Source organism: Nicotiana attenuata, unplaced genomic scaffold, assembly GCF_001879085.1.
Source record: "Nicotiana attenuata strain UT unplaced genomic scaffold, NIATTr2, whole genome shotgun sequence".
Classification (NCBI taxonomy): Eukaryota; Viridiplantae; Streptophyta; class Magnoliopsida; order Solanales; family Solanaceae; genus Nicotiana; species Nicotiana attenuata.
Window position 1 is genome coordinate 70,308 of NW_017671066.1, and position 9,186 is coordinate 79,493.

General features: G+C 39.0%; 1 pseudogene; it reads left to right on the forward strand.

Annotated features, from left to right (window-relative positions):
- Positions 1–439: 439 nt before the first annotated feature.
- On the forward strand, positions 440–6,629 carry LOC109205641 (annotated as a pseudogene).
- Positions 6,630–9,186: the final 2,557 nt, after the last annotated feature.

A 9,186-nucleotide genomic window follows, 5' to 3' on the forward strand; every position in this document is an offset into this window, starting at 1 on the left:
AGCAACAAAAAAGAAAAAAAAACGAAAATCAGTCCCAAAAAAAAGTGTTATTGCTCATTACTATTTTTAGAATTCAAGTAATATTTGGTTTCCAAGTCAAGAAAAGAAACAAGAAGAGGGGATCCTTGTTCTTGAAGATTAAGGAAACTTCTTTCCTTATTCTTGTGGGTTTTGGGTTTCCTAAAATTCTTTCCTTTTTTTTTCTACTAACCAATTCCTATTTTTCCTAGGTTTGGTCATTCACTTTTCTTTCTTTTTCTAATTCCATATTCTTATCACTAAGGGTTGTGACTAGTAAGGTTTATCAATAAATCTAAGGATTAAAGACCAAGAGTTGCATTAAGTGGAAAAAGGCAAGAGAGGTGAGAACATCAGAGGGATAAGCCAAATTGAGAGATATATATATTGCTTTGTTTTATAATGTCTCGTACTGGTAGTGATGATGAACGAAGGGTTCTTCAAGAAGCTGAAATCAAAAGGAAGGAATGATTTCACCTTGCAAGCTATGCACCAACAATTTGAAAGGTGGAATTTGCAATTCCAAGAGATGAGGGACACCATTGCTGAGCAAAATATTACAATAGCTGAACTTAGGAGGGGAAATAACGCTAGACCCCAAGCTAGGAGAAATGTACCCGCTCCCATTGCAAATCATGAAAACCCTATCGATGATTTTAATGATGATATTGATTTTGATAGGGTAGGAAGAGATAGGAGGGGAAAAAGAGGAAGACTAGAAGATGATAATATAAGTAGTATAAAGATGAAGATGTCATCTTTCAAGGGAACAAGGGATCCAAATTTGTACCTTGATTGGGAGAGAAAAGTGGAAGCCATCTTTGATTGCCACAACTATTCGGAGGGTAAGAAGGTTAAACTTGCTGCTGTTGAGTTTTCTGACTATGCAGCAATCTGGTGGAAAAAGCTTTCTAGGGACAGATTGCAAGAAGGACAAGCACTCGTTGCTACGTGGGCTGAGATGAAGAGGGTAATGAGGAAGAGATTTGTGCCATCACACTTTCAAAGAGATCTACAACAACGTCTTCAAACTTTGAGGCAAGGGTCCATGTCTGTAGATGAGTACTTTAAGGCTATGGATATGGCTATGATCCAAGCTAATTGTATGGAGGAAGAGGAGGCTACAATGGCTAGATTTTTGAATGGTTTAAATAAGGAAATAGCTGATGTAGTCGAATTACAACAATATGTAACTTTAGATGAGTTAGTTGAATTAGCTGTAAAGGTAGAAAGACAAAACAAAAGGAGACAGCAATCTAGCTCATGGACAAGCCGGCCAACTACTATCCCAAAGAAGCAATGGCCGAAATCTGAGGAGACACCTACTCTTAAATTCCGTGAAGACAAGGGCAGGAGCAAATTGGAATCCAAGGATGGGGATAAGCCTTTTATCCCTAAAACTTCTACTTCTACTTCTTCTATTCAATGTCTCAAGTGTCAAGTGAGAGGGCAAAAGGCTTTTGAATGCCCAAGTAGAAGAAACATTCTAATCAAAGAGGATGGGGGATATGAGAGTGAAAAAAGTGAACCAAGTGAAGAACAAGAAGAAAACTTTGTAGAGAGTGAAGAAGGAGAAGAGATGGAGTACATTGATAGTGGGGTAAATTTTGTGGTTAGGAGGCTTATGCACATTAATTTGGGTGACTCTAATGAAGAACAAAGGGAAAACATATTCCATACTCGGTGTGGGATTAAAGATAAAATTTGTTCTATGATAATTGATAATGGGAGTTGTGCTAATGTTATGAGTGCATATTTGGTGGAAAAGTTAGGGTTGGAATGGACGAAGCATCCTAGACCTTATAGGTTGCAATGGTTCAATGATAGCGGAGAGGTCAAGGTGAATAAGCAATGCATGTCTCCTTTAAGATTGGAAGGTACGCTGACGAAGTTTTATGTGATATAGTACCCATGCAAGCTTGTCATATCTTGTTGGGGTGCCCATGGCAGTATGATAGGAGTGCTTTTCACGATGGGAGGAAAAATAGATACTCTCTTGAGCATAATGGCTAGAAGTACATTCTTGCACCTTTAACTCCTTCCCAAGTGTATGAAGATCAAAAAAAGATGAAAGAATCAATGGGAAACACGGGGAGGGATCAAAACGAGAGACTAAAGGGAAAGAAAAAGAGGAAAATATAAAATGAGGTGTGAGGAGAGAGAGCAGGGCAATGAGAGAAAGGTAAAGGTGGGGAAGAATGAAAAAAAAAAAGCATTGGTGAGAGGAAAGAGGCTAAGATTGAAAAAAAAGTGAGCCTTGCAAAAGCCAAAGAGTGTTTAATTGCAAAAAAGGAGGGGCTGCCTATTATCTTGCTCACTTATAAGGAAGTTCTGCTTAATAATGATTCTCTAACATCCTCTTTGCCTAGTGTTATTTCTAACCTTTTGCAGGATTTTGAAGATGTTTTTCCTGAGGATCTTTCTAAAGGTTTACTACCTTTAAGAGGAATAGAGCATCAAATTGATTTTGTGCCGGGATCACAAATTCCTAATAGGCCTGCTTATAGGAGCAATCCCGAAGAAACAAAAGAATTGCAAAGACAAGTAGAGGAGCTGCTTGATAAGGGATTTGTAAGAGAAAGTATGAGTCCATGTTCTGTGCCCGTGCTTTTGGTGCCAAAGAAGGATGGCACTTGGAGGATGTGCGTGGTCTGCCGCGCCATCAATAAAATAACGGTAAAGTATCACCATCCTTTCCTTGTTTAGATGATATGCTTGACCAATTGCATGGTTCTTAAATATTCTCTAAAATTAATTTGAAGAGTGGATGTCACCAAATTAGAATGAATCCTGGAGATGAGTGGAAAACTGCCTTTAAAACTAAATATGGATTGTATGAATGGTTAGTGATGCCGTTCGGGTTAACTAATGCACCTAGTACATTCATGAGGTTAATGAACCATATCTTTAAGGATTTTCATGGAAAATTTGTAGTCGTGTATTTTGATGATATTCTGATCTTTTCTAAATCTTTAGAAGAGCATGTCGAGCATTTGAAACAAGTTTGTAATGTGCTTAGGGAGCAACAATTGTATGCAAATCTATCCAAGTGCATTTTTTGTGTAGATAAGGTAGTTTTCTTGGGTTTTGTTGTGAGTTCTAGAGGTGTTGAGGTAGATGAAGATAAAATCAAAGCGATTAAAGATTGGCCTACACCTAAGAGCATTACTGAAGTTAGAAGTTTTCATGGACTTGCTAGCTTTTATAGGAGATTTGTTAGAGATTTTAGTTCAATTGCTGCTCCTTTAACTTAAGTCATTAAGAAGGATAAGGTCTTTAATTGGGGAAAGAACAAGAGCATGCATTTAATATTTGGAAGGATAAATTGTGTTCTGCTCCTTTGTTACAATTACCTGGTTGTAATAAGTCCTTTGAAATTGAATGTGATGCATCTGGTAGAGGTATTGGGGCTATTTTAATGCAAGATTCTAAACCAATCGCTTATTTTAGTGAGAAGTTGAATGGGGCTGCATTGGATTATTCTACTTATGATAAAGAATTGTATGTCTTGGTAAGGGCTCTTGCTACATGGAAGCATTATTTGTGGACAAAGGAATTTCTGATAAAACCTGACCATGAGTCCTTAAGATACTTTAAAAGCCAAGGTAAATTGAGTAGAAGAAATGCCAAATGGTTTGAATTCATTGAGACATTTCCTTATGTGATTAACTACAAGCAAGGTAAAGACAATATAGTTGCTGATGTGCTTTCAAGAAGGTACGCTCTTGTTTCTACTCTTACTTCTAAATTGATGGGATTTGATCATATTAAGGATTTATACATTGATGATTCTGATTTAGATATCGCATTTTCGGCATGTTTAAATGGGCCTTTTGAGAAGTATAATCTGAAAGATGGGTTTCTTTTTAAAGAGAATAAGCTTTGTGTCCCTAATTGTTCTTTGCGAGAAGTTTTTGTGAGGGAAGCACATTGTGGGGGGCTTATGGGACACTTTGGTGTGCCTAAAACACTTGACATCCTTGCTGAAAATTTCTTTTGGCCTAATATGAGAAAAGATATAGAAAGATTTTGTGCTCAATGCCTTGAATGCAAACAAGCTAAATCTAAAGTGTTTCCACATGGTTTATACACACCATTACCTGTGCCTATTTCACCTTGGATTGATATTTCTATGGACTTTGTATTAGGACTGCCTAGAACAAGGTATGGTAAGGATAGCATCTTTGTTGTGGTAGATAGGTTCTCAAAAATGGCTCGTTTTATTCCTNGTTGAGGTTGATGAATCTAAGGTAGAGGCAATTAGGAATTGGCCTAAGCCTAAGTCCACCGGGGATGTTAGAGTTTTCATGGTTTAGCGGGTTTTTATAGAAGTTTTGTAAAAGGGTTTAGTACTATTGCCGCACCTTTGACCCAAATTATCAAGAAAGATGCGAGTTTTCTTTGGGGTCTTGTACAAGAGGAGGCTTTTAATGCCTTGAAAGAAGCTTTGAGTAGTGCGCCACTCTTACAATTGCCAAACTTTGATAAGACCTTTGAGATAGAGTGTGATGCAAGCCAAGTAGGCATTGGAGCGGTTCTTATGCAAGATGGGAAGCCTTTAGCCTATTTTAGTGAAAAACTTAAGGGAGCTTGTTTGAAGTACTCTAACTATGATAGGGAGTTGTATGCCTTAGTGAGAGCCATAGCTACTTGGAGGCACTACCTTTGGCATAGGGAGTTTGTTGTTAAAACCGATCATGATGCTTTGAAGCACCTTAGAAGCCAAGGTAAGTTGGGGAATAGACATGCTAAATGGTTGGAATTTTTAGAGCAATTTTCTTATGTGGTCCATTATAAAAAAGGCAAAGAGAATGTAGTAGCGAATGCACTTTTTAGGAGATATGCCTTATTGAGTACTTTGTCTTGTAAGTTCATAGGATTTGAGTGCTTGAAGGATCTTTATCCTAGTGATGTTGACTTTGGAGAGATATATTCTAAGTGTGAGAACCATGACTCTTTTAAGAGAATTCCCACACAGAGAGGAAGATGTCTTGACAAAGAAGAACATAAGGAGAGAAAGAAAGAGTTAGCTCACCTTAGGGAGAAAAGAATGTTTTCCAAGGTTGATGGACTTTTGCTTAGGGAAGGTAGACTTTGTGTGCCTCGTTCTTCTTGGAGAGAGTTGCTAGTTAGGGAAGCACATAGTGGGGGTTTGATGGGCCATTTTAGAATTCATAAGACTTTAGCCATTCTTGAGGAACACTTTTATTGGCCTAAAATGAAAGGTGATGTTGTGCATATTTGTGAAAATTGTATTGAATGTAAGCATGATAAATCTAAGTCTAATCCTTATGGTTTGTACACCCCACTCCCTATTCCCAAAGCGCCATGGCTTGATATTTCTATGGACTTTGTGCTTGGTTTACCTAGGACGAAGAGGGGAAAAGATAGCATCTTTGTGGTTGTTGATCGATTTTCTAAGATGGCTCATTTTACACCTTGCCATAAGAGTGATGATGCTACACATGTACTTGATTTGTTTGTAAACAATGCGCTTAAGTTGCATGGGGTTCCTAGATCTATTGTTAGTGATAGGGATACCAAGTTTGTTAGTTACTTTTGGAAAGGCCTTTGGAGTAAACTTTGCACAGCATTTGAAATTCTCTACTTCTTGCCACCCCCCCAAACCGATGGCCAAACCGAAGTGGTCAATAGGACCTTAGGTAACATGCTTAGGGCCATGGTCAAGGGGAAACTTACTTCTTGGGAGGAGCATTTACCATTGATTGAGTTTGCATATAATCGTTCTTATCATTCTTCTATTGGCATGACTCCTTTTGAATGTGTGTATGGTTTTAATCCCCTCACCCCTTTGGATCTAACTCCTTTGTCTCAAGATGTGATTGTTAGTTTAGATGCCAAAAAAAGGGCCTAGGCTATGAAGAAGATTCATGAGAAGGCAAGACATCAACTTGAGAAAATGAATGACAAAGCGGCTTCTGGGCCAACAAAGGAAGAAAGCGGATGATATTTGAACCCGGTGATTGGGTTTGGACTCACTTGAGGAAGCAAAGATTTCCTCAAAAGAGAAAGAACAAACTTCTCCCTAGGGGAGAAGGTCCCTACCAAGTTCTTGAAAGGATAAATGATAATGCATATAAGATTGATATTCCTAATGATCTCCTTGTTCATGATGTCCTTAATGTTAGTGACTTGAGTCCTTGTGTTGTAGGTAATGATGGTGCAAATTCGAGGGCGAATTTTTCTAAGGGGGGAGGATGATACACCCCGACATTCACCTATTTCATCTAGACCATTCACAAGAAGCCAAGCAAAGGAGTTGCAAGATCTTGGATTGTTGATTATGAATCTTGAAGCATCCGAAGGAGTTTTAGAGAAGTCTCATACACATTACAATGTTCCAATGGTTTGAAGACCAAGAATTGAGGCAAGAGGATGAACTTGGAGTAGGTCTACCCAAAGTGGCTAATTTGCATTATAAGTCACTCTTTAGGGCTATTTTAGGAATTCCTTGTACCTAAAATAGCAATAGTATAAATAGCTAAGCATTAGTGCCTTTAGAATTAGACTTGAGGAATGATAAAACTTGAAGACATGCAAGTCTCACACTCTTTCCTTATCTTTTAATTAATGCATTTATGTTTATGCCATTAATTCCTTTATTGCTTTGTTTATGCTTTCATTAGTGCTAAATTAGTCTTAGTTGGTCAGCAATTAGTAGTGAATGCTTAATTGCTTAATTACTTTATCCGGGTTTTCAAGAGTTGTCAATCTCTTGAGGGTTTTCATAGCTTAGGGTTACAATTGATTGAGTTCATAGAGGTAATTAGGCTTCAGAGCCTAATTGGTTCTTGTTCTTCCAATCAATTGTAGGTCGAGCTCTTATTGTTGATTCCGTGTATTTTGTCATATCCGTGTTTTGGTTCATAGTTCGTATCAAAGACGCTCCTGTGAAACATATCAATAATGCTAGAGCCACAACATGAAGTATTATAATTGTATATGATCTAATCATTGAAATGCTAACACATCTTACATGACGAATTTCTGAAAATTAAATTCGCAAAAAACAATATCCACAAAATAAGAGCATGCATATGCAGAATTAGTTAATAGACTAGGCAGGAGGCAAAAATTGAAGTTCAAACCCACCGGAAAGAGTAATAGAGCAAATGTACCCAAGCAGAAAGACATAGTGATCACTAAAAAGAAAAGCTAATAAGCAAAAAAGAAGTACAAAGGTAAGAAGAGAGGAAAAGTGTTTTCATCATTGCGGTTCTGATAGCTTCATGGACAAGGATAAAGCTGTAGAAGCACCAAGAAAGCCATTCACAAGGTCTCAAGTTAAGGAGAAGCAAGACAAGGTTGTTGGGCTTCAATGGGAGATCAAGAAGGCGCTATTGGTGGAAGAAGAGCTCAAAAATTATGGAGAGGATTTAGCTAAGTGCTACACCCATTTCATGGTCCAAGTCCAAGTCCAAGAGGAGGTTGATTGGGGTCCAAGCACCACCCAAGGAGGGCCTAAATTAGGCGCCTAAATCAACTCACAAAGGAGCCAACTTGGCCCCCAAGTTTCCTTATTTTGTTTCTTAGTTTGTTAGGACATATTTGATGCTTTCCTAGGTAGTTAAGGTTTTGTTTTTCTTTTCTTAAGATTATTGGAATTACTTTCCAAGATTGACTTGGTTTTTGTTTCCTAGAGTTTTACCTTTTCCTATGGTAGTTGGACATGTTGTTCAAAGTAGTTTAGGACTTTATTTCCTTATTTTTTTAGGTAGAATTTCGTGACCCCTTCCCTATATAAAGGGGTATCTTCTTTGCTTTTAGACTTAGACTATTATCAATAAAAATTGTGAGATTTTTCTTGCACTCTTGTGTGTGGCTACTCTTGGATTTATTCTTCAAACTTCAAGACTCAACTTAAGGTGGTAAGATTAAACTCTTTCGAAATCTTAGATCACTTCTAGGTATTCAAGAAAGGTGATAAGTTTAGGCTTATTGTTGTTCTTGTTATTTTAAAGGGTCGGGTTTCACAATCTATCTCTTGTTTTTAATTCTCTACCAAAGGAGATTAGTTCTTTGTTAGCTAATTGTTGTTGTTAGGATTCAACTTCAAGAATAGACTTCTTGAATTCAATCTATCTTTAATTTTCCGTCTTTTTTTTTTGTTTCTCTATTTTTCTTAGCTTCCGCACGTTTCTTGATTTTCTTGTCTTTCTTTAGTAATTCTTGAATCCCCTATCGTGTTGTTATCAATAAGCCTCCCACCAAGTAAAGGTAGCTCTAGAGAATTGAAAGGTAGTAAATGAGAGCCCACTGGTCTCCAGAATACCCGTTGTACGTAGAATCCTCTGACACTTGTCCAAGAAACCCTGGGCATCCTCGCCCTCTATACCACTGAAAGTCGGAGGCTGAAGTCTACCAAACCTCTCCAACCTACGCTGCTCCTCATCAGGCATGAGTGGTACCACATAGTCCTGAGCAAGTGCAACCGGCTGGGCTGGTGGTGCCTCCGGTGTCTGCAGTCCCTGAATAACCTGCTTGGGTGTACGAGCGGCGGGAGTCTGGATGCCTCCCCCGGCCTGGGGAAGTAGCTGCTGTAATAGAAACAGTGACCGCTTGAGCAAGACTGGTGCACACGGTCAAGATCTGAGCTAAGGTCTCCTGAAGACCTAGGATAACAATAGGCACAGCCGGTGCCTGAGTTGGTCCCGTTGGAGCAACCACAACTGGGACCTGATCATGAACTGGCGCGGCTGGTGGATCTGTAGGTGCTGCCTTAGCTGCTGTGCAGGCTACACCCTTGCCCCTACCACGGCCTCGACCGCGACCTTGGCCTCTCGCTGCCCAAACTGGTGGTATTGGTGGTCGTTTGTCCTGACCGGTATCACGTGTCCTCACCATCCGTGAGAGAATAGAATAACAGAAGTTTAGTCACCAGAATCAACAGATTCGCACGGCAGGAATTCAAGAATGTGAAGTTTTCCTAGAGGTTCTGCAGCCTCTCGAAGATAAGTACAGACGTCTCCGTACCGATCCGCAAGACTCTACTAAACCCGCTCATGACTCGTGAGACTTATGTAACCTAGGCTCTCATACCAACTTGTCACGACCCAAACTGCCATGTCGTGATGGCGTCTATTATGGAACTAGGCAAGCCGACTCTTTTACCAAAAACAATCCGATATTTCAATTTAAAGATTTCTT